Source organism: Notolabrus celidotus, chromosome 17 (genome assembly GCF_009762535.1).
Source record: "Notolabrus celidotus isolate fNotCel1 chromosome 17, fNotCel1.pri, whole genome shotgun sequence".
NCBI classification, from domain to species: Eukaryota; Metazoa; Chordata; class Actinopteri; order Labriformes; family Labridae; genus Notolabrus; species Notolabrus celidotus.
The window spans coordinates 17,917,553-17,943,975 of NC_048288.1; the positions used below are offsets into that span (position 1 = coordinate 17,917,553).

A 26,423-nucleotide genomic window follows, 5' to 3' on the forward strand; every position below is an offset into this window, starting at 1 on the left:
AAATCCATACTGTGTCAATAAATGAGCTATATATATATAAACATGGGCTGTTTAATATTGGACCTAACAGGGATTCCTTGGCTTTTGGAGACAGCTTCAGCTACAGTTTTTTTAACCTCTGCATCAGCTTCATTTTTCAACACTGCCGGTTGTTGCATGGATATGATTCTATTGTTGCAGTACGACCTGGCTCAGTTCAAACCTTAAATATGAAAGAATACCTACAGGTCGGTTTTAATACAAAGCTACAAGTGAGTTGTCAAGTTAAGTCAGCTTTATTTATGTAGCGCATTTAAAAACAACCAGGGTTCTCCAAAGTGCTTTACAGAGTTAAAAAGGTAGAACAAGAAAACAACAGTACACCATGCATCATAATAACAAAGGTACAAACAGTTTGGATAATGTTTTCATCTTTATGGGAGGGCATGCTTGAGTCTTAAAAAGCAATTTAAAATGTTTAAGAGTGGGGTGGATCTTATAAGAAGTGTTCAGCTGTTTCACAGGGGAGTGGAGGATGGGTTCTATGGCCCCTCATTTAAGCAGCAACCTTTGGTGTTGAAAAATGAAGCCAATGTGAAATGTGAAATAGCTCCTTTCTTTATTCATACACTCTGTACAAGGGATTTTTTTTAACAACTCAATTGTTTCAAAGACTAGAAGTTATGCACAGATTTGCATCATTAGAAGTGTTGCTGGTTTGACTGACAGGTTGGTGCATTGTAGCTGTTTTCATTTTTGGTGGGGCTAAAGTTAGGTGAAGTCAGCATTTTCCAATGAGGGCAGCGATTACATGATGTTTTTTAATTCAGAATTAAAGTATTCTCCTTCGCGTTTACATGGAAATAGTAATTCCGATTTGAGGTTGACATGGAAAACAAGATTAATTGTCTTTATTCAATTCCGCTTAAGGTCTGGGGGTTGGGAAGGGTTCTGATTGGACAGGGGCGCTAGTGATGTATTTACGTCTACCGGAAGAAAACAGACTCAAGTTATTTCCTGCTTCTTTTATTTTCGGTTACAACATGGAAGACCACACAAGTGACAAGTGCCTCAATTAACTTGGACGCTACAGCTTTAAAAAGGTCCACATTTTTATGCTTCCGTCCATCAACTCTTTTCATGATATCCATTTCTTCTAAGGCTCCTATGAAATAAATAGTCTTGGCTCGAGTCCAATGCTTGCTTCAGGCGGCCATCCTGGAATATGTGCCCACCAGCATGGAATATGTGCGCCATCACGACAGGACAAGGGAATGACCATGCGCAGAATGACAGGAATTAATATAAAGCGGAATGAACGTATACATGATCGAGGAATTATTCAATTCGGATTTAAAATCAGAATAAACCACACACTTACTTGGGATTTAAGTTTAATTCGGAATGGTCATTTTCATTCGGAATTAGGTGTTTACAAGGTCATTTTTAATCTTTTTAAAGAGGATTTAATTTTTATTCTGAATTAAAGAGGAATTAAAAGTCTCATATAAATGTAGCCACTGTTCTGCTTCATATCTCCTGGATGAAGTCACTGAAACTATGTCCATGTTTTATAGTCTGTGGTTTCAAGTCCTAGTGTCAGCCCCACTTAGAAGCTGATTGGTTGACCTCAGTGCTCTAGCTGGAGTATGAATGTGGAGAAGTTTGGTCAGGTAGTGCCAATCCGTCAAGAGCTTTAAAAGCCAACAACAACAACAACAACAGACTTTTAGAATGGATCCTGTCACAGACAGGCAGCAGCTGCAGGGAGGGCAGCACAGGTGGGATGTGTTCCCTCGATTCAGTCAAGAGAGGAGCAGAAGCATTTGAACTAGCTGGACTGAATCTCACCCAGCGTCCATTTATGTTTGCTCGACGTTTCTCTTTGGCTCTATAAACTGCAACACAACATACCAAAATGATCGTGTTAAATAGGTTAAAGTTGTTGTAATCACGTGTCTCATTTTTGAGCTGGTATGTGCATCCTAACTGTATGAACACTGGCAGAAAACCCTGACACAATGAAGACAGTGCTGAATGAATTATTTACCACTATCATAAGGCTGCAAAAGAAGCTGGAATAAAATATACATTTCACTTGATTAAAGACTTTTCTCTGCCTTGCCCTGCTGCCTCTTAATAATTCTCAAACAGTCCCCTGGGATGATATTTTCTCTCACCCACATCTAAACTGAAGCTCTGTCCACTCATCTTGTGACGTGGAGGGTTGGAGGCCCTGCAGTCGCTCTCCCATCTGGTCCCCATGTGAGCCTCTCATGTCGGCGCTTGAAAGGTGACGAAGACGTGCACCGGAATACAAATGAGTCTGGTGTATAAGAAGTCTGCTGTGCATTAAAACTTGGGCACGCTTTACATCAATTATTTATTAATTTTATAGTCCAACAGTTACACAGCTCAGCCTCTCGGTGCAGAGTGCTGGCTGCAAATTACAATCTGTAAACTAATCTACAGACTTTATATTAGTCCAGTATGGTCTGCTGCACACTGTGTGATCATATGCACTCATACATGTTGTGTTTGTCCAGTAGGGGGAGATGATGAGCCAGAACTGGATTGACCAGGTGTCTCTTAAATGTGTTTCTCTCTCTGTGTTTCTCTTTGATCGTCTTTCACATGTTCAGGTTTGTGTTGAAGTGTGTGGCTCAGGAGGGAGGCTGACCTTTTATTTTTGCTTTATGTTTACATGGAGCACAGTGAATTGAAAGTAAAGCACATGCAGTGTAAGTATTCCTGCAGCAGGTAACACTTCAACTAATCAGGTAATAATGCTGTGCAGTTGATCACCTCTCCAGATGCATTTCCTCGTAAGCTGTTATATCAAGTTTAAAGAAGATAAATGACACTTGAATAGTCAAAGTTTATTTTCATATTATTATTTATTTTCCGGCCCCCTTATCTTTGATAGTATTTATAAGTATTATCATTCTGTATGCATGAGAAGGTTGTAAGTCGAATTGCTGGAGTGTTGCGTGCAGCTCAGCCCCTCCCTCTCCTGCACACCATTTTTGTTTGTTACCTCCAAACCTTTCTGTTCCTCTCCAAGCTGCTTTTTTTCCTTACAGGTTTGAGATAGTTGGATTTTGTTTTTTTAGTTTCTTGTTTAAATTTGGGCTAAAGAATTTGGTTCTTAGTTCAGGAGGGACGGTCAAAGTTTGCCGGCCTTCCATTCTTTGGTTATTTTGGCTGAGGTCTCCAGTCCCTTTGGTTTTCCTTGTTTTGTTTATTGTTTTTGAACATTTTGTGGTTTAATTTCTTTAAATAAAGCTTGTGGGTTAAATGGACTGTATTTTATATGGAAATGGATGGCACTTTATCTTGTCTCCTGAACCCTCAAATCTCATTCACACCCATAGACTGTAAATAAAATGGACAACGTCGGTCCGCCTTTTCCCATTGAACGGTTTTGAAGCCAAAAAACCCTGTCCCTGAACGCTGCCATCTTGTAAATTTTTCTGCAGCCAGAGCCTCTACGGCAGCTGTCAATCAAAGCAAACCCGGAAGTAAAACACCGTTTTTTTAACCTCTGATAAGTAACATAAAAGAAACTTTCGTTAGGTCTTGAACACAAAACAGTCCAATAATAACTACATATCACCACAGCATATGGATGTGAAAAACATTCGTACGACGTGTATTTATTTTTTAAAATTTGACTGCAGCCCCATTCAAATGAATGGGGGAGACACAGTTTTTGACCTATACTGCAGCCTGCCACCAGGGGGAGGAGTTTTTGTGGAAGCTTTGCTTCCAGCCGAGCGAGCTGCACCCCATTTCACGTCACATTCAAACACCAATGGCAGATGCTGTTATGTAAAGCTCCCATCAGTATCAACTGATCCCATTCACACACCGCTGGCACAGCTTTGGGTTTACGTGTCTTTCCAAGGTCCCTTCAGTATGTGGAAAGCAGATCTTGGATCAAGCCTCCAACCTTTCGAATGAGACACAACAGACTCCACTACTTAGCCACATCCACACCTTTATCTTTTCCTCCTGTGTAGCTCCCTTTCACATGTTTTGGTCTTTACTTTTGAGCCTAGGGTTTTTGTAAGGGCTATAACATGCAGTGTACTGATTTCAATGCTTTTGTTTGCATTTCTTTTCCCTCCAATTCCTCAGTAAAGAGACATATACAGTAGGCGGCTCCCACAAAAGATATGTTCCACCAATGTACATGCCAAGGCAAAAGAGGCTTTCATTTAAATTTTGTCAAAGTAAACATGTCTTTTAAAAGAGAGTAATTACAATTTGGTGAAATGACCTTAATCAAAATCCCTTTGCTGCCAAACTGACAGAATAAGTCTTCAAGCTAAGTGATGAGCAGATGAAGTCTCATGAAGTTTTCCTATTTGTTGTATAAGCTTCCTTTTTTGTGCTGAAAAAGAGTCAAAGCTTTGAAGCTTCAGACAGCAACATCTGGGGGATTTTTAAAACATATAGTTATGTTTTTTGGCATTTTTTCCTTTATTGATAAGACATGAAGAGAGACAGGACATGTGTGGGGCAGAGAGCGGGGGGACATCATGGAGCAAAGGGTCTTAGCTGTGAGTGAAAACCAGCAAACGCTGTGACGAGAACTACAGGCTCTGTGTGTGCACCACAGACTGTATAAAATATGGACATAGTATCCGTGACGTCACCCATCTGTTCCTGAGCGCTGTTTTCAAGCCAATCGATGGCGGCAGCAATATCGGAAATGCGGAACTCACCAGGCAGAGTGTGACGTAAAGAGGCAGGGTTTGAGACTCCTAGCCAACAGCTATGTGTTCCTGTCCGGGAGTCAAGTCAGTCATGTCCTGATTTGGGCAAAAACTCGTAATCTTAATATCTTCTGAACCATCGAGTTAGAAAAAAATTCACCCCCGTACAGTGTGAGAGATTAGCTTCGTAGAGCCAAGACGTTTTTTGAACCAGGCTGTAAAAACATGTTTATTAATGCTGCAAAGATCGTCTTTTTTTAATTGGTGTGTTTGTGGTTTCTGGTGTTTCTGCAGCCAGCCTCAAGCGGATTCTCGATGAATTTCAGTTTATAACACTTCCACATGGGCTTCATCTATTGAGACTGGAGGTTGCTGCTTGGTGTGCACGCTTAGTCCAACTGGTGCCCCTGTAATAATTATCTTATCCACCATTATGCTCTGCTGACACTAATATGTAAGAAATAAAAGTCTAAAGAGCAAGAGCTATATGAAGTAACATAATCTGCATAGATTTGTTTGGATAAACTTAATATTTATACTTTTTGTAAGAGGTTTCAGTTAGATAACTTATTAATTCATCTTCTTAGGGTGGTGTGAGTAACATTAGGGGAACAAATCTTTGACTTCCATGGTTGATATTTACATGATTGTTAGGATTTATAATGTTACTACATTGTATTAGGTGAAGATTGAGTCCTTTTTTTCTAATGTACATTGATTTATTTCTCAGCTCATCTATTCTTATCTCAAAAATGCCTGGATCACAGAGTTAAACTGTGAAACTTCATAAACTGTAAAGCTCATTGACTGTATGTTATTATGCACAATGTGCTTCCAACTCCTCCTATTTTTATTTTTATTTATTTATTTATTTTTAAGTTATATTTTTGGGGCTTTTTGACTTTATGATAGGACAGCTGAAGAGAAGACAGGAAGTGTGGGGAGGGAAGACATGCAGTGCATAGTAGTGGTCGGGAGTCGAACTGGCAATCTCTGTGACGAGGACTATAGCCTCTGTATGTGGGGCACTTAGAACGCTAGGCCACCAGCGCCCCAACACCTCCTCCTATTATGAGAAGTGAATCCAACATGAACCTAATGGGCGCTGATATGTTGCGCTGCTGGAGCCAAGGCAAGCACAAAAGCTGTCTGGCTGGTGGAGCTACAAGACTGACATCACAACCTTCCTCTAACCACAAACACACGTTGCCAATAAAGCTCAGTCAGGTGGGTCCGGTCCACAGTAGAACAGATTCTTGTGTGGGTTTGAAGCAGACACTCACGGTTATGGAACGTTCAATGACTTTTGTGCTAGTGTTAGTTAAGTTTCTTCTCACCGTTCCTCTTCTGCTCTGATAATCTGGTGCAAATTTGAGTGCCTGTATTAAAAGATAGATAGAAGAGTTTTCTTATTCTTTTTTTATAACGTATTATTAACGGTTGGATTTTACTGGAAGCACATGAACAAAATAGAAACATTGCCCTTTAAAATTCACAAAACCATCAGCTGCTTCTGTCTGTAGGAGTTGAATTAACGTTGGTTGCTAACAACACTGAAATATGCATCACAACAACCATGAAGCAAATGTTTCAGTACATTAACTGCAGATATGAGCCTATGAGTCAACACTACAGAGACACTTAACTTATTAGCATCACTGAAGAGTCTCTTAAACCTCTCATGATTGTCTTCATTCCTCTGAATAGAGATGAACATTAGCAGGGTAGAAGGATGGATGACACCATTTTTTTTTCTTAAGTTCAATTTTTTTTTGTTGTTGTGTGTTTATGTATTATTGTTATTTATTTTTACTAATGTTTTTTCTTGCTTCTCCTTTTGCTTACTGCTTCAAGTATATGTTCAATGTTGAAAAAAAAAATTATCTCATCACAACACATGTATGTCTGGCATTTTTGCAGTCTTGGATTGACCACACATGAGATCAAATATGCAAGATCTAGGCCGTAGGGTTGAAGGGAGGGTTGGAGTGGGGTATGGGAGGGGAATGGCGACCTTAAATACTGTAACCAAGATACTGCAGCAGCTGTTCTATGTTTTTGTATTAGTTTACCTGCAATGTGTGCTGCAAACAAGATGTATTATGGTGAAGTTTATGGAAAACTCAATAAAAAATGTTAAAAGAGATGATCATCTTCATTAGTTTAACTCCCTTCTAACGTCAGTATCACAGTCCAGGCAGATGCTGCGCCTGCTCTGACAGGTGATATATAAGTTTAAAGAGGCCTTGAAACAAATTGCAGCCTGACCCCCAAACTGAAATCCTACAATCCTACAAGAAAATCCATCTGTATCCTTTGGAATCAGATTTTTTAGGATCAAATGGTCTGGTGTCTGTGGTGTGTGTCTCTGCTCAGTGCACAAACAACTTTCGCTACCAAGTGTTGCTTTGAAGAATACTTTTACCAGGCTGACATGAAATTTTCAGGGCTGATACATATCTTAGAGGGGGAGATCACAGTTATGGCAGTGGATATGGTGATTTGTTTTAAAGCTGTAATGAAAGTTCACTTTATCTCTGCGGATTTTGAACCAAAACATTCTGAAAAGTTCTGAATCTAATTTCAAATAACTTCAGTACAGAAAATGTAACATTATATTTTTCAAACCAGTTATAGTTTAACAACATGGCTGTGATGCTTTGCTACATGTGCTACAGATAGTGCTGAGGGGATGTTAACTTTGTAATCAGTGTCCTCTGCTGGACTAAAATATATAATGACATCATTTCTGAGTCTCCCAAGAATTGTTTTCTGCATTCCATGTTCTGTACAACAAGTTTTATACCTATCAGAGAACACAAACACTGATGCTGATCTGTCTTTGATAGCTGAATATTGGGCTTAAATACAACTCTGATGTATTTTTCAGTGCTTCTTTTTACCAAAACTATATAAAAAAGCAATTACAAATGGTTATATATATATATTTAATATATATATGTTTTTACAATCAAATCAAACCATGCTTCTTTTGTTAGTAAAAGTCAGACAGAAGGCAACAAAAAAAGACATAACTGATAAAAGGAAAATCGAGCACTGAGGTGTTTTAAGCCTATTTTTCTCATCCTGTATGTGAGCTGAAGTCCATTGTGTGACTGTATCAGAGGAATAGTTCCATATCAGCTGCTACAGCAGCATCATCTGCACTGCTTCACAAATTAAACACCCAAATTCCCAAAGCCCATTTCAGAAGAGGGGACCATAAAACATCTGTGTGTGGGTGATAGAGCCGTCGATCAGTAACAGTAACTCAGCGACAGTCAGGCTCAGAGCAGGAACAATGACTTTAAACGTCACTCCCTGACCTGTCCTCTGATTTTAGGATTGAAAAAAAAACTGCCCACACTTGAGCTTTTACAATTTTTTCAACTGCTGAATAATGGCACTTCACAGGGCTGTAGTGCAGCGTTGGCATATTAAACCTCCAAAGCTTCAAAGCTCAATTTGAAAAAAATAAAAGAGGTGGGCACAGTGACCAAAAATGAAACTCTGTTAAACATTAATCCATGAACAAAGATGTTTCTTCCATAAAAGATAGTTTGATAACTGTGTTCAAAATGAAATCTTCAAATTTAGTAAGTGTATTACCCACAGGGAATGCCAGTCAGCTCGGCCCCTTTGTTGAGACTGGCCAGCCCCTGCAGATGTGTTCCTCTGCCTGCAGTGCACTGATCAGCTGTTCAGGTCTGCAGGCTTTAAAAGAGACAGAATGCAACCAAACTAAAAAATGAGTGGTTCTGACAGGGATGATGACATGCTGTATACTATGGACACAAGAGAACACCTTTATCAAACAGTGTACAGAGGGAGAACGAATCAATGGACCAAAGGAGAGAGGGGAGAAACTTCTGTGCTTACTGGAGAGCGGGAGAGATCCTCAGTTACCTGGTGCTGCAGGTGTGTAAACAGTGAGCCCATGAACCCAGCGAACTCCTGTTGTTAAGACTGGAACAATAGTACTTCAGGACTTTTCTGAATGAGAGGATTTCAGCAGCTCACATATACGGCTGCAGTCTGTATCACTCACCATCCAAGTTCCCTGTCTCACTGAACCCCTCTGTTTTACTCACTTTCTTCAATTTTCAGAAGTTAAATTCCCAAACCAGAAAAGCGGAATGAAAGTGCATCTTTAAAATAAGTTTTCGGCTCTCAACGTTTTCTTTACATTTTTTTATGGCATACAGCACCGCTAAGTGCTTTCAAAATAAATGCACATTTGTTATCAAAATAGGAATAAAGTAGTCCTGGTGTGAGCAAGCGGCAACCTCCGATCTCAAACCATGAAGCCCATGCAGAAGTGTTATAAACTGCAATTCATCGAGAATCCACTTGAGGCTGGCTGCAGAAACACCGGAAACCACATAGACACCAATTCAAAAAAGACGATCTTTGCAGCATTAATAAACATGTTTATAGCCTGGTTCAAAAAACGGCTTGGCTCTACGTAGCTAATCTCTCTATCGGCACACACTGTACGGGGGGTGAATTTTTTCACATAGCTGTTGGCTAGGAGGTTCAAACTCTGCCTCTTTACGTCACACTATGCCTGGTTGAGTTCTGCATTTCCAATATGGCTGCCGCCGTTGATTTGTTTCAAAACAGAGTTCAGGAATAGATGGGTGACGTCACGGATACTACGTCCATATAGTCTATGGGTGTGAGGCAATAAAATGCAAAAATAAAAGCATCACAGAAAACAGTTTGATGAGTCCCTCTCTTCTCTAAAGCTCAATCATAATCTGGGTTACTGACACCCTTAAAAATTTCGGGAAAAAATGTGTTGTAAACCCAGTGACAAAAATCATTTTCATGCTTTTTGAGTGGATTTTTGATTTGAGTTTATTGTTACATCTCATGCAATCAGTGACTGATTCTTTAACTAGTACAATGAATCAATGGTTCCCTCAATAGAAAAGTAACAAGCTTGTGATGATGACTGGCACATTTTAAATTACTGTATTATCCCTGCATTCAAAAACTTCAGTGTAAGTAAAAAAGTCTCAACAGTGTAGTCATTACTCATTCATACCGTTATACCACCAGAGCATGTTCTTACAGTTACTTACAGAAGCCTCTTTCAAAAAGCTGCAGATTCCTCAGACGGACTCTAGGATAAAATGAAATCAATGGCCTTGACCTATGGGCTCACTGTGCATGTCAGCAGGTGATTTGATTTTCTCTCCACTGACTGCCTGTTAACTAAGAGCCACTTGGGAGAAAATCTGAGTGTTAAACTGCAAAAAAAAAAAAGGACCCTCCAGTCAAAATGAGGAAATAGAAATGACCTTCTGGGCAGTAAGCAGCAGTTTGTGCTAAAGGTCAGACTCAGAGGAACAAAATGGAACAGCTGAGACCGACATAGAGGAATAAAAGCTGCTGGCACAGGATGTTCAGAGCAGGCAGAAAACTGAAAAACCAGGAGTGACATAAAGTGAAGAGGTACCAGACAGCTGAGAGAAAATGACGAGCCAGCCATTGAAGGAGATTTGGAAAAAGTGAAGAGCGCGTGAAGGCAGCGAGGGAGAAGCGACATCAGATAAGAAGCAGAAAAACAAGAGCACCTTAATGGAGAACTTCAGGATTCTATTAGAGGAGAAACACTGCGACGCTGAAGGGATAAGAAACAGGAAAAGGACAGTGAAAATGAAGGAAATAACTGATAAAAAAGATAATTGTGCACAGATGAGACTAAAGTTTGGAGAAGAAAAGCAAATGGGCAACAAAATTGGAGAAGAATTCAGAAGTGCTAGAAAGACATGTTCCCTCCTCATTTCTAAATGTAGTTTCACACTTTACAAGATTTTTGCATTACTGCCTCATGATGAGTATTTCAGCAAAGCCTCCAAGAAACACAATCAGCTACTTGAATTCAAAAAGGAAGGAGAGTTTTTAAGATGTGGTGCAAATTGGGTTTATATTGTAGAGCGTACAATCTTATTCAAGTATGATTGTTATAGAACTTCAGTGTGTTTGGTGATGGACTTGTGATGTGGAGAAAACTAACAAAAAATCCCGTAGTGAGATATTGTCAGAAAGCTGCTGCTTGTGTGTCCTGGTTGTTCAGCATTTGGGGGAAAATGACCGGGTCTGTTCCATGTAGAGCTGAGCGATATTGAAAAAAAATTCAAATCGGTGAATATCGATAATTATCACTATAAATATCAAATCATTATTTCATTTAAATTTAAAGGCAGATTTTTGCCCCTGAAAGTTAAAGAAACCAAATGGTTTGTTGGCTTGTATCTGCTTCTTGAATCCCTCATTTTTGACAGTGCTAACAGGAAGCAGGTCTTTTGTGTAAGATGAAATTTAAGTGAAGTTTGTTTGTAGATTCTAATATTTCTTTAATGTTGGGTTGCAACCATAGACTGAATAAAATATGGACATAGTATCCGTGATGTCACCCATGTGTTTCTGAAGAGCTGTTTGAGGCCAGTTGGCGGTGGCAGCCATATTGCTTCTGTCGAGCCAGGGTGACGTAATGAGGCGGAGTTTGAGCCTCCTAGCCAACAGCTACAGTGTTCTCACAGGCAGCTGTGCCTCTCATTGGAAGACACATAATCTCAATATCTTCAAAATTGCCACGTTAGAAAAAAATTCACAAATTCACAGTGTGCGCCGATCAAGAAATGAGCTATCCAGACTACACTCGTCTTTTGTACCAGGCTGTAAACATGTTTATTTCTGCTGTAAAGATCGTCTTTTTCCCATTCATGGGTTTGTGGTTTCCGGTACTTCCAGAGCCAGCCTCAAGCGGATTCTCAATGAACTGCAGTTTTTAGCACTTCCGCATTGGACTCATATTTTTAGACTGGCAACTAATGTTTAAGGCACATTTGCCCACCCTCCCTTTCCAGTAGTAGGTGGGTGTAATTACAGGTTTAAATATTTAAAATTTTTATCAAACATTTGATATATTTATATTGAGAAAAATTATATCATGATAATTATCGTTATTGAATTATCGCCCAGCCCTAGATCCCTAGCTGCTCTTTATTCAGCTGTGACCTGCTGCTGCCGTGATAAATGTACCTGTAGCATGTGTCTTTACTGTAGCATCAACGTTTAGAAAAACAGAGTGCTATGTTTGGGTCAGGTCATATCGACCATGTGAAACATGGACGCAGACTCAGTGACATCACCCATTGAATTTTCATAGATATTTACACGTGGACGCCATCTTCAGGCTTCTGAGATGGTTCTCCACTGCCGTCATCTTGGAAAAGGTTTCTAGACAATATAAATGCACATTACTGTGCAGCTTTCGCATGTATTGATGGAATTAATGTCAAAACTAGGCAACAGGGAATAATGTATTATGATTATATCAACATATAATAATAATAATAATAATAATAATAATAATAATAATTATCATTATTATTATTTCCACAGTTCAACTGACATTTTTCAATCATAATACACTATAACTTAATCAAATATGACTGCACTTTTACAGTTTATTATTAATTATTCTGTGGTATGGTTATTTACTTTAATTTTAAGGTATCTGGCAACTTTGCTTTTTACCGTACTTTAGTTTTGTCTTTTACACTCTGCAGATACCTTGTGTGTTTGAATACTTTCCTGCACTTTGTTAGCATGTCCTTATAGTTACACGATACTCCCTTTGAATGATGTCTCTGTAGGAGCTAAATTTTTGTTATCCCTTACTTTGAATACCTGAAGGCTGTTTATCAGTCTCTCCCTGAACTTCACATCCACACACAGCTTTTGGAAATTCTTCAACAGGATATTTCAGATCAGGCTGGAGGGGATAAAATGTTGAGAACTAGGTTAAAGTGAGTTTTCTTTCCTAATGCTGAAGAAAGGAAATCCTCTTCTGGATCTATAGAATTTGATATTGGGCAGACATTTTGCAGGTTGGTCCTACACTCTCTCCCGACAATGGATTTAGAATGTTTCAGCACCGTCCGGTCAAAGTGATTGTTTAAATGTTTCTTTTATTTATACTGTGGATCATTTCTCCAGGCAATAAAAATGAACTGCTGAGCAATGCTTTAATGGAAATGTCATCTGACCTTAATACTGTGTTGAGCAGCTTCCACTTATAACAGGTCAGCCTGTCTGAAAAAATATATCACACCTGTATCTATGCATGTTTGACTCATGAACTACAAATTGTATCTACCTTGCATGGCCGTCAGCTGATTTCTGGAGTATCCTTCAGTTTCATGGATGGATTTCTTTGTGCTGGGCAGAAATTAGTTCTAGTTATCTTCAGAATCAAAACAGTTTGCTGCTGATAACTAACATAGATAAATGCCTTTCTTTCAGAGTGAACTTATGGAAGTTTAATAATGCAGTTTTGAACTTAGAGCTTGTGGGAAGAAAAAGAAACCGTCCTAAGAGTTGGCTACTGTGCTGCAACCTTAACTGCAACCACTATTCTGCTCCTTTCAGTTAAATTTTGCTTCAACAGCTTAATTTTCTGAGTTGTTTGCACCAATTCTATTGAACCTTACTTTGTATGCTCAATATTTGCTGTTGTTTTGGGAAATCTTACAAAAAATATGTAAAATAATGGAAAGAAATTGTGTCCTGGCGTTGACAGCAAATCTAGATCTGGGATTTGTGCCAGTTTTTCTTCTGCCATTGTTTTTGAAAAGGAGGCCTGCCCCTTCTTGGTTTTCACTGGCCATTGAGGGAGAAGTAACATTGATTGACAAAGCAGTGTTAAGATGAATTGTTTTCAAAAAACGTCTGATGTTGAGGCCGTTTTAGCGCTTAGAAGGCGGAGAGCTACAAAGGTTAGTTCTGTTAAGGAAAAAGGCCAAAAATGCAGTCAATGGACACATGCCCTACTTCAGAGGTTTCCAACAGATCCCCCATTATACGCCATTATACTTTTTTCTGCCAATGATTTATGGTTGTCACTTTGTTCTTGGCATTTAATGTCAGTTAACATGTTGGGATACAGCAGCTTCAGGTACCTTGGATGGGCTAGAATCATCCCACGGTAGGATCGGCCTCATCTTTCAGTCTAGTTTCATAGTTTTTTTTCCCCTCACAAAAAAACAGATAATTCAGCTTTTATAACTTTGTCTGAGAAAAACAGTCAACACTGTATGTACTCTCTACTCCTAGCAGCATAATAGTTTCAATAGTTATATCTTTCAGTACTTTACGCAGGTTATCAAGGACAATTGTGTGATGTAACTTTCAATGAAATACCCTGCACAGTGTGTGCCTCCCTGCTATACAAAACTCACTTAAGTACATTTTTTAATGTTGTTTAACCAACAAATAAACATAAACAATCCTGTGCCAAAACTAAAGCCAGTGCTAGGTGAAAGGAGTTCCACTTGTTTTCTATAAGTTTCACTTTCTGAACTCTTCAAACTTTTCTTTTTCTTTCCATATTTTTTCAGCTCAGAGAAACCAGCACACCCCTCCGTTCTCTCTTGAGGACCAACTATTGCTGGTTGGTGGATTCCGCTTGTGTTTTTTGTACAGAGATTTTGCCTTGACACCCAGTTCATATTTCCAAAGAGTGCGACAGTACTGTGTGCAGAGTGGGTTTTGATAGGAAAGTTGGTTTTGGTTGAAAACCTGTGGAACTTTTTGTGAAGAGTTGGTCTCTTTTCTATGACGGAGCCTCCCGGATGTTCCTACCTGAGTCCTGAAGTGACACTAAAAATGTTTTAATAAACTATAACTGCTCTGTCTGTCGCTTACTTCTTCACTGTTTTAATTTGTTTGTTTCTCATTTGATCATATCACTGTATTAAAAGCATCTCCCTGGTGCCCTCCTTATGAACTTCAAAAATACATCTGATTGAAAAAGCAGATGAATTATCCTCAGCAGTTTGTGATTATGCATTAAACTGCTTTTAATATTTCACTGGATTTCATCAGACTTTCTCCAAAAAGTCAACATGCAATTAAGACACTGTTTTATCTTGGGGATATCCAAAAATGTAGCTTTGAGGGATCTTGCTCTGCAGTGAAGGTAAAATGTTTCAAGGGAGCTGACCATCAGGAGGACATCTGAAGTTCTCCTGAGCTTGAGAAAACTCCAAATGGAGTATTTGAAGTGAGTCTTGAGCAAACAGAGATGATCATCGTTAGCCCAGCTGACACTAGTAACACAGCCTAACCTTATCGTCTGAATCAGGTTGTGTGAGCTCCTGTCAGCTTTGCGTGTCCTCTGGGTCTGACAGTGAGAGCTTGCCTTACTTTAGCCCGAGGCTGCTCCTTGCCAGGGGGGATTCATGTATCGCTGCCGTCCCGAGCCACGACACTAAAAATGTCCGCACATTTAGACTCATAATGTTTATTCAGCTCCCAGCAGAGGTTCACTGTGGATGAAAGGAGGGTGATGTCTCTGTGGGGTGGGGAGGGGTTCATCAGAGTGCTTTGACGCTCTGTCAAAGTGTTTTACACTCGACGTCTGGTCAGGATGCGGGTATGAATATTAAACCTGCAGAGCAGTGCAGGATCAGCTTTTAGAGAGGGCAACATGTGCATCAGTAACAGCTTTGCTTCAAAGTTGGCTGGTTTTAAAAGTACTTACTGAGACGTGTTTTTTATCAAAGTTCTGTGTAAACTATCAAACACGTCACTACTGGTCTTTATAAAGGAGTCAAACCCATGGTGAATGATCAACTGTCCCTTCAGTTCCTATCAAGTCCACTTTTTTTCTTTAACCTGTTGTCAAATGGAGTTTGTAACCATAGACTGCATAATGAGTGGACGTTGTATCCGTGACGTCACCCATCTGTTCCTGAGTGCTGTTTTGAAGCCAATCGACGGCGGCAGCCATATTGGAAATACGGAACTCAACCAGGCATAGTGTGACGTAAAGAGGCGGAGTTTGAGCCTCCTAGCCAACAGCTATGTGTTCCTGTCCGGGAGTCAAGTCAGTCATGTCCTTATTTGGGCAAAAACTTCTAATCTTAATATCTTCTGAACCATCGCGTTAGAAAAAATCCTCCCCCAGTACAGTGTGTGCCGATAGAGAAATTAACTACGTAGAGCCAAGCTGTTTTTTGAACCAGGTGAAGCAAAGATCGTCTTTTTTGAATTGGTGTCTATGTGGTTTCCGGTGTTTCTGCAGCCAGCCTCAAGCGGATTCTCGATGAACTGCAGTTTATAACACTTCCGCGTGGGCTTCATAGTTTGAGACCGGAGGTTGCCGCTTGGTTTTGAAGCCAATTGCGGAAGGAGCCATATTAGAAATGCTGAACTCGCCCTGACTTCTGTCTAGCCAGTGTGAGGTAAAGAGGAGGGTTTTGAGCCTCCTGGCTAAAACTACAGTGTTCCAGCCTGTCAGTCAAGTCAGCTGTGCCTCTAATTTGCAAAACTCGTAACAGCAAAGACCTCCCAGAGTATAACAGGGCTAGCATCAGTGACAATAAATATATGTCTTTGGTAAAATCAGACACAGCATAAAAGGGAGGAGCTGGGTTGCAAATAAAGCTACAAGCTGATAAAGGCTGGCGTTAAGAGCAGCTGATGTTCTTTTTTTGAAATTGACTACGTGGACTACCTGAACTATCGCTATGCTCAATTTGACACAAAAATTGTAGAAAAAGCATCAAAGGTTCACGCGTAGGATTTCAAAATCAGACAACAATGATTGTACTTTATGTACTTTAAAGACAGCTCAGGCCCCGCCTTCTTTGAGGAGCCACAAATATGATGAAGTCATGGAGAAGTATTGCTGAAGTACTTGGAAATCAGCTGATTGCACAGGTTTGAGTCTTGTCCCTTTAGCTACAGACTCACCCATGAATGTGTCATTAACTTCATTCACAACTCAAAAGTCATGATGATTCAAACGCCTTAGCTAATACATAAACTAGTGAAATTTGCCATCATGAAGTCAGGCATGAGATACCATTAATACATGTAAATTACTGATAGCTAATCAGGCATGGAATGAATGAATTCATGCTTTTTCATGCATGATACATGACAATTCATGTTCCCTTACTTTAATTCTGAATTCGCCACCCCATTTGAAACTCCTGGAATTTTTCCCTCTTTGTACATCACTGCTTGTAAAATCCTGAGTCTGGATTTCTTCAACGGCATTGCTTAAATTCGTCTTTGAGTTTTTTTTCTTTGAATAATAGCAGACCTGTAGGGGGCGTTAAAAATGCAAGCACCATTGCTCTAACAATCTTCAGACCCCCTAAAACAGCTCTTCTTTTCGGAGGAGATTTTTAGATGTGCTCTGAAGTTTTAGATGATTCTGAAGGACTTCAATAATTTAATGTCTTAGTGCTTTAATGTCTCATCAGACCAAACTCTCTGGACATTATTCCAGCAGTAAAGAGACTCTGACAGTAAAGGTGACCTGAAGGCTATTGTTCTCCCGCTGTAGGCAGATTAAAGCTTTATGTATATGGGACAGGGGTGACCTCGCCTGGGGCTAAATGATCTGTGTGCGTCCCTAAAGTGATTGTTACCCAGCTGAGAGAGGAACCTGCGCTTGAACCATCATTCCACCTGAATTTTCAAACAGAGCCTCTGAACAGGGCTGCAGCTGACATAGGACCTTCAAATGAACGCTGTCCCTGGTGCTTAAGCATAAAATCCTGCATTACTATGTGCAGCTAATGAGAAAAGGTGAAGCAAGATGAAACTACCACCACACCAATCTGCCATTCTTCTCTGCTGACGGGGAGCCGAGCAGCCTGAATCTCTAATGATCCGTCTCTCTGTTGTGGCATGCCTTTAAAACTGCGTCCTGTTTCATGTTTCATGGCAAACAGAGCTAGCCTGCTGTTCCTGCACAGCTGCTGTATGGAAGTGTCTGTGAGTGAGGCTGTAAGAAGAGCAGTGAGCTATAAGTTCAATCACTCGCTCACTTTCTGCACAGCGCCCCCTGAGGATCGTCAGAAGCTGGAAAGCAGGAGGCAAAGACAAAGCATAGCCTAAAGGCAGAGCCCAGCCGCCTCAGAAAGGAGCGGTGGAAACAGCGCTTCCTTGCATGTGTTTTCCTCATGCTGCTAGCTTGGTGCCATATAATGTGGATGGTACAGGCATGGTGTGATTTATTAGCTCTGAAGACAAGAGGCAGGTTCTTTGAAGCCTGTAAGTGTGTGATGTAGCTCCCGAGGCCTCAGATGAATAAATCTACAAACCTCGATGTGTTGATGTGTCTGAAATTAAAAGGTGTGTCTTCTCTGACCAATATCCCAAAACTTTGATGCACATTTTTCAGCCTTTCATTTGAATAATCTCTTCAGCACTAAATTGACTTGATCCACTGATAGCACTTCAAAAATTTGACACGGTTTCTGCAGTTGGATTCATTTCTTTTCCATCCAAATGTATCACTGCTTTCAGATTTATCTCTCCATTCTGGCAGCGTCTAAGTTCTCAGTTTGAGTGTGTAATTTACATTAACAGGAGGACAGATGAGATGAAATTCAAGTTGCAGCCCCGACACCTGACATGCATAAAAACACAGGAATATTCCTTCCTCCACTCTCTGCATATGTTTCCGTCTCTCTCCTCCTCAGCTGTTGGAGCGTGATAAGGAGGCGTGAACCAGAAGAGTAATGATTTCCCTCCATCTCTCATGTTCTTGTCTTTTATAGTTGACCCTTAAAAATGTCACTGCAGCTCCAGGAATCTCTCCATCATTCCCATCGACAGTTTATGGATTATTTTATGGAGAGGAGTGTTTCTTCCTCGTTGTGCTGCGTGGTGGTGAGGGTGAGGTGGAGAGTCATCGGGAGAAAGCGGGTGGCTCTTTCAGATAACGACTCGAATGACTCTTCGATTTAACCCTGAGTCCTCACACCCTCCAGCCTCCTTCTGCTCAGTCATCAGAGCTGTAGTGAATTCCTCTAAAATATATGTTGGTGCTTTGTCTGCTTCTTAAAATGTAACATAAAATTAACCATGACATTGAAGTTTGCTCTCCTAGAGGCGAAACTGCATGCTCTGACTTCAGACTGAGCTGATGCTGAAATGAGCAGAGTTAAAAATAAAGAGCCATATTGTATGCTGACTTGCACAATGTCTTGATTAATGACATGGATTGGTGTGTGCAGGTTCACCTGCTTACATCACTCTTCTTTATTTGTGCTAGTAACCCCTTCTCTCCCTTCCTGCAGGTACAGCTTCTGTCCTGCACTCTTAAATGTCAGTGTAAATGAAATCCTGGTCTGACTGGTGTCCTGGTTTATTCAAGGAGCAGGGAGAGACAGCAAGGCTCAGTCAACACTTCATATGAAATACTAAAGCATTAACTGACAGCAAACCACAGATATGAAGTCAAGGCTGTCACTGGCTGCACCATGACATGCAATATAAATGCAAAGATATAAATAGTTATGAAATAGTTGAACTGACCGACAAAACATCTTTCAACATGGCTGCTTTCAGAAGTGGAAACAACAAAATTGGGAGCAAAACAGACAAACATCTGCTGAGATTAAGGGCAGTTAGACCCGACAGAGATCCCTATAGAGTGACAAAAACACAGGGACTGTGGACAAAATTTCCAAATTGGATCACACAGTCCAAAGCGCATGGTGCAACATGAACCAGGGCGTGTCAGATCACATTGTTCTTGTTAAGCGCCGCACAATTTGGGCAGTAAAGGAAGCGCAGGATGCAAAGTGGGTGGTTACCATAGACTGTATAAAATATGGATGTAGTATCCGTGACGTCACCCATCTGTTTCTGAAGAGCTGTTTTGAGGCCAATCGTCAGCGGCAGCCATATTGCTTCTGTCGAGCCAGTGTGACGTAAAGAGGTGGAGTTTGAGCCTCCTGGCCAACAGCTAGTGTTCCCGCAGTCAGCTGTGCCTCTCACTGGAAGATTTGTAATCTCAATATCTTCGAAATTGCTGTGTTAGAAAAAAACTCACCCTCCTCACAGTGAGAGCCGATGGAGAAATGAGCTATCCAGACTACACTCGTCTTTTGTACCAGGCTGTAAACATGTTTATTTCTGCTGTGAAGATCGGCTTTTTTTGAATTGGTGTGTATGTGGTTTCCGCTACTTTCGGAGCCAGCCTCCAGCTGATCCTCGATGAACTGCAGTTTTTAACACTTCTGCATTGGACTCATTTGTAGACCGGAGGTTGCTGCTTGATTAGGACTCAATATGGAGAAGTAAGTAATAAGTTAAAGGTTGATTTTTAGTTAAAGAGACACATTTTTACTCCACCTGCTTGGTGTACCCAGGCCGGTAAAACTATGACATGAAATTATTGCATAATTGTGATAGTTAGCGATCCAAAAACACAAAATCAATATCATCCTGATAGGCACAGTTTGCTCTCTGGATGCAGTTTTCTGGCTTATTTAGGCCAGAACGGCCAAAATGTGCCCTTATTGTTTTCAAACAATTAAGGAGTCAATACAGACGTTAGAGATGTAATGACATCCAAAAAGGGAAGTCAGTTAATGGCAGAGATATTCATCTTTCATCTTGCTGGTTTGAATGGTCCCTTATGGGCATTGATTTTTCAACAGTTTCACAACTCCAGTGTTTGTTGGGAAATAAAGAGTCTGGAAAACAAACAAACCAGAGAAAAACACTGTGACAAAGCATCACTCCTCTTTGTTTCTATCAAAAAACATCAAGGTTTCTTCACTGCAGCTGCATACAGCTTAAGCATCAGTAAGGGAAAAAAACAACCCAGCCAAGTTCCCAAAACACAATATTTTTTAAACCTTTACAATCAATGCTGAGCATTTCCTCCATGGACAGGTCAAAATAAAGTGCTGATTAATGCAGGGACTACTACAGGGACTGGTGCTTCAATAGAAAAAATGACATCCTCCGCAGTACATATCTCCTGCTTTGTGCATTCAAACAAAAATACATTTTTCTTTCATCCCACTTGGATGGAACTGGTACTTGTCCATTCCTTTATGAAGAAACAAAGCAGCTCTGATCTTGAACGATGCGTGGGATTTTGTTGATCCCGGCACTGTAATTTCATGTGAAAAACGAAATACTCTACCAGCTTTTTTTGAACAAATGAGTCCGAGCATATATGGCCTTTTTCTCTCTTCACTCTCACTTTTTCTCACTACAAACAAATATTTTCCATCTCTCTCCGTCACAGAAAATAATTTGAGAGAACATTGAGAATCAGGAGCTGAAATGGAAGTACACCAGGCAGGTGGAGTAAAAATGTGGCTGCAGAGGAAAGTAAATTACAACACTTTATCACAAAGTAAGTTCTGGACACACACCAGTGATACCAGATTGGTGATGTGGTGCGAGGAGAGGTGTTTTTTCTTAAAGCACAATCTGTGATGATATTACCGGGCCCACCTGTCTTTGATTACCCTCACACAAAGGCTGCAGTCCATCAGACAGTCTATGATCCAAAGATGCTGTTAGAGGATGCGAGTGGTGGATATTTTGTACTATACAGAACACTTTTCACCTTAATAGTAAGAGGTCAAAGTTTTTCAATACCAAAGCTAGCTGTGAGGTACAGAGTGATGGCTGTGTCATATCAGTGCAGGACAGAGACAGGGAGAGACATGGAGTTAATAACTGTGGGTCATGTTGAGCCTGTTGAGTTTATAGAGTGGTGGTTTTCACTGTTTTACAGAACGCAGCCCCTTTGAAATGTATTTCAACCCATTACCACCTCACCAACCCAAAGTATACTTTATATAAATTCTTTATAAAGAGGTGAGTTAAAGCTCCTTCCAATGGAAAGATAGCAACTGGCAAACAAAACCCATGAAGGGTGGCGGTCGTGCAGCTGTTGTCCACATTTTTGACATCCAAAAAATGCACCAAGTCTGGACAGGGTGAAAAAGGTAATACAGTTTTATCTAGAGGTGGAAATCGAAAACCGGATCCACCTTAGAACTAGTTCAAATTGATCAATTCCATCGGAATTGTACACCTCAAATGTTATCGATTCTTTTTAACGACTCCTTTCCCATTGCGTCGCGTTACATCACTCACTCTGCGACACAGAACTCCTTCAAACACGAGGAGTATTTTCCTCCAAGCTCCAGGAGCTACGTCCGGACTCACGCGGCCGACAATGAGGCACCGAGAGCGATAAAAATACCTCCGCGATGACCCCCAGAGGAAAAGTGTTTTTCCTCTCCAAATTCAAAGTCTTCCAGTCATCCAGGCTCGAGGGGCCAAGTCCGGACTCACACGGCCGAGAATGAGGTCAACCTATTGTTCAGTATGTTCAAGTTGAATGTGTTCATGTTCAGCCTTGTGCAGACATAATTTTGGAAAAAATAAAATGGTTCATTTTGGTGAGGAAGACTGCATAGAACTACCTTTTTTCCCCCTCAGAAAAATACTTAGGAATCGTTAGGAGAATTGATAAGGAATTGGATTGATAAGCACGATCGACAATGGCATTGACAGTGATAAAATCGCATCAATTCCCATCCCTAGTTTTATCCATTAAAAACTAAAAAAGTTGCTTTCATTTACTTATTAACAAGCCTACACATTCTGACACAGTAGGAGGCGGTGTGCTGGAAAGAGTAAAAATAGTGTCACCGGTGTGGATGTCTTTCACTGTTTCAGAAGATTATCCCACGACTGCAATTTGCTGCAAAATATTCAGAGTGGAATAAAAAGTCCTCAAGTTTGAACACAACAAATCTTTGAAGTCACCTGAAAAGTCGTCATTGCATCAAAGCTGTACTGAAGAAACAGGAAGCAGCAGTAGCCGCAGCTAGCATTTCAACGACTAGACCAGTGAGTGCTGCAGGGCTGTTGCAACAGACGTTTGATGCTGCAGAAAGTTTAGCAGAGCTGAAGAGTCAGAAGTGTTCTTTGTTTTTTCTGTGATTTCAGTTAAAAATGGTAAATATAGAAAAATAATACATATGCATCTTATGAAAATGATTCCCCCATGGCTTTTCACATGACCCACATTCCCCCACAGCGGAGTGATTAGGGTAAGTGACCTTGCCTGGCAGGTCAGTGTGGAGCTCCTGATTAGTCTATTGATTGTGTCACCACAAATAGTGCTAAATCTTACTGCGTGATGTTTTTTATTTTGAATTGATAGTGATGTGTTTTGATTTCCCTCTTTGAAATATCTTCAGTATTTGGTGATTGAGCTTTGTTTCAGTGGGATTTTTACCCCAGGGTTTTTACCTCCCAATGGTTTATTCCAATCAGGGTGGGGCCAAAAAAAGAGCAGCCAGACATTAACTGGGGGGAACAGTTGCTGGTAATAGTCTGCTGTGAACAACAAAAAATAATAATGTGCCATTATGCTGTTGAGACATTTTTCACTTAACCACTGCAGTGAAAGAAAGTAAGGATATCAAATTAAAAAAGCATTTCCATCAACATTTTTATCTCAGTTATTTCACAAATAATGCACAGACTGTTTTGTGAAAGCTAACTCTCAATCCCCAGCTCTGTGGCGTTATGTCTGTGTCTCACTCCTGCATGATCGATGGGCAATCTTCAGCACAAAAGCTTAGCTTGCACGAACTTCAAATTATGTTTCTGTATAGAAGTTATAAAAAAAAGAAAGATATAACTGAGGAAACAAAACTTCACAATGTGCTCAGTGACTTTACATTATACTTTGCCATATCCATATGAGCGTTAACAACCCCCTTCCTCGGTTCTCCTTCTGTGCTCTCTCACAAAATCTGTCTCAGTGCGCTGGCAGGCCTCTGCCTGATCGCTCACATTCTTACTCTCTCTTGCTCCCTCTGTCTCTCTTCTCACTACATGCACGCTCAACTATCCCTGTGCGCTTGCTCAACATGGCACAGGGTTATATCTGTGTCACAGGATCAACAGAACAGTCTGGATGCACAGAGGGAATGTGAAGGCAGATGTCAGGACTACTGAGCTGTCCCGGTCAGTCTGCCCCAAGAACCAAAACCACACAGTGACCCAATATGTCCTCTTTTTCTGTGTCCAACAGACAGCAGCTTCCTCTAGTTTCACATCCTCTCACACCTGTCTGTCTCCACCACAGAGCCAGCACACTGGAGAGGGAAACCTGTGATTTGATTGGTCGTGCTTGATGCAAGGTGAAAATGTCTGCAGGTGTAAAAAATTCCTGCAGAAAAGAGTCAATGTTTTCAGCTGTACTGAAGTTGTATCGCTCCCCTCCAGCAGAGAGCCTGTGCAGTGCCCCGTACTGCACTTTGCTCTGTGAACTATTGATTGATGAAGTGGATAGAAATAAAACCTGAATGAAGAAAATGGATGAAAATGATCTCCAGAAAATTTAAGAAACAAGATAAGGTCTGAGCATCAGTGACTCTACAGAGACAGTTGTCAAAAATGTATTCTATAAGAAAAGCCAGAGCTGACTCCATCAGGTCTGCTGGAGCAGCAGCATCACGGCTCAACTAACAGAGGAAGCTCAGGAAGCTAGCTCTGTCCTGGACTGTCCTCTTGACCCTGTAGAGGGTTGGGGGACAGGAAGATGATGGCAAAGCTATCTTCCCTCATGAAAAATGCCCCTCTCTACGGTGGACCTGAAGGACAAAATAAATGTACAAAATATGGAACACTTTTACCATTTCTGAAACAAATTAACATTTCATTTTTACAGAAAGGGAATGTACCAAATACCGGAAGTGATAGAGTGAGGGGTCATTTAGTTTGTTTTAATGGAGAGAAACCAAACTGAGATGGACATGGTTTACATATTAGGACATCCTCAGGTCTCAGAGAGAGGTGTCAGACCTCAGATCAAAAAGCATCATGTCTCTGGAAAAGCTCCATCATATCTCCGCAAAACCTTCATCATGTGTCAGAATCCAGATGAAACGGCCTCAGACCACATAGCCTCAGACTAGGAGTCAGGCTAAAAGGAGTCAGACTTAACAGTAAAAGTGTTCCGTTGTTTGTAAAATTGTCTCCAGCTTTGTAAAAGTGTTTCATCTTTTGTATATCTGTTTTCTTAAATGTAAATTCTCTCCTCCTCTGCTGCAGAAACACTCATCCATGCCTTCATAACCTCCCGACTTGACTATTGCAACAGCATTCTCTATGGCCTCCCCTTCACCGATCTCAAAAAACTTCAATATGTCCAGAATTCAGCTGCCCAGTTACTCACCCACTCCCGCTCCACAGCCCACATTACACCCATCCTTCAGCACCTCCACTGGCTCCCCATTCAGCAGCGATCCACTCCAAGATCCAGCTCATCATCTACAAAGCCCTCAATAAACTCGCCCCCTCTTACCTGACCGACCTCCTCAAATGTCACTCCCCATCTCGCCGCCTCAGATCATCAGATGCCAATCTCCTGTCCCCTATCACCAAGTCCAAGCACCACACCTTGGGGGACAGAGCCTTTGCCATCACTGCCCCAAATCTCTGGAACTCTCTCCCTCCACACATCCACAACTCTGACTCACTTCAATCATTGAAAAACCACCTCAAGACCTACCTGTTCAAAAAAGCATACAACACATGACCACTACCCCCGCCCCACCTCTGTCACTGTTTTGTTTTATTTATGTTTTATTTTGATTTTTACCTTATGCAAAGCGACTTTGAGTACTTAGAAAAGAGCTATATTAATTTATATGAATTATTATTATTATTACTATTATTATTATTATTATTATTATTATTAAATTTGTTTTTTGGCTTGGTGAGAGTTTTTTGCTGATGTAATTTTGTTTTATAAAATGTAAAAATGTTTTCCAAAATGTAAATTCGTCTCCAAATTGTAAAAGTGTTTCATCTTTTGTAAATTTGTTTTGTCCTTCAGGGCCACCGTACCTTTCCCTGCATGGAACAGTAGTACCAGGTCTGGGAAGCTCCCTCTGCCACAGACCGCTTTATTCGCAGTGTGTGAAAGAGAGATACCCCCCCCCCAAAAAAAATCCTCCCTGCTGAAGTCAGATTGTTTGATCAAGCATGCTCCCAATAAAACATGAGAGCACTCACCACAGCTGATAATAATTTACCTGGTTCCACATTCTTCAAATATGGAGAATCAACAACGTGTGAGCTTATCATACTGCTATCAAATTGCACAAAGACGAATCTGGTGTTCAGGTGTTCGTGAGGATGGTTGAACGTGTGAATAGGTCTAAAGTTTGCTAAATGCAATACCTTCAAGTGTCTTCAGGTTGAACAAAACTCCGTCATCTGCTGCTGCTGTGGGGAAGTCATACTCCTCTTCATCACAAAGCCTCCTCGGCATCTCACCCAAACATTGTAGAAAGTCCCCAAAATGAAAAATAGTAATCAAGCCTTGAAATCCGTGTTAAAGGTTAAAATCCACAGGACATGAAGCTAGAAAGCTAACTCAACCAGGTGATAGGGCTACATTAGGGTATGTTCAATGTCTAGTCGGACAAATGACTATTAGGCGAAGTTGAATAAAACGCCATCATGATGTGTTCAAATGTCACTTATTTTTCATTCTTTTTTCAAAGGAGATTTTTGTTTTACCAGCAATATAAAATAGATATTACCTATCAAATTAGAATTGGTTTAACTCCCTAACATTAACTCTAATGAGCTTGAAACACAGAATCAAAACTGCTGATTGAAAGGTTTACAAAAGAAATATTCAAATTGAAATAAAAAAGCAAGCATGTCCACTCCTATTTTGACAAAAGTATTAAAAAACTTGAAAAATATCCCTTTAAGGTACATTTAAAAGAACTAAAAAATGGGTCATTAATTTGCAATTAATCGCAAGTTTACAAGGGACAATCATGCGATAAATTGCAATAAAAAATATAATCGTTTGACAGCTCCATATTAAAC

General features: G+C 40.4%; 1 protein-coding gene across 5 annotated transcripts in view; it reads right to left on the reverse strand.

Moving 5' to 3' along the window:
* The window catches only part of LOC117828694 (very-long-chain enoyl-CoA reductase), a 47,923-nt gene extending 21,935 nt beyond the window's left edge, over nucleotides 1-25,988 (reverse strand). For all 5 annotated transcript variants that reach the window (XM_034705904.1, XM_034705903.1, XM_034705902.1 and 2 more), the window contains exon 1: nucleotides 25,761-25,988. The gene's annotated coding sequence lies outside the window, so the exon portion shown is untranslated. The remainder of the gene's footprint in view (nucleotides 1-25,760) is intronic.
* Between the last annotated feature and the right edge of the window lie 435 nt (nucleotides 25,989-26,423).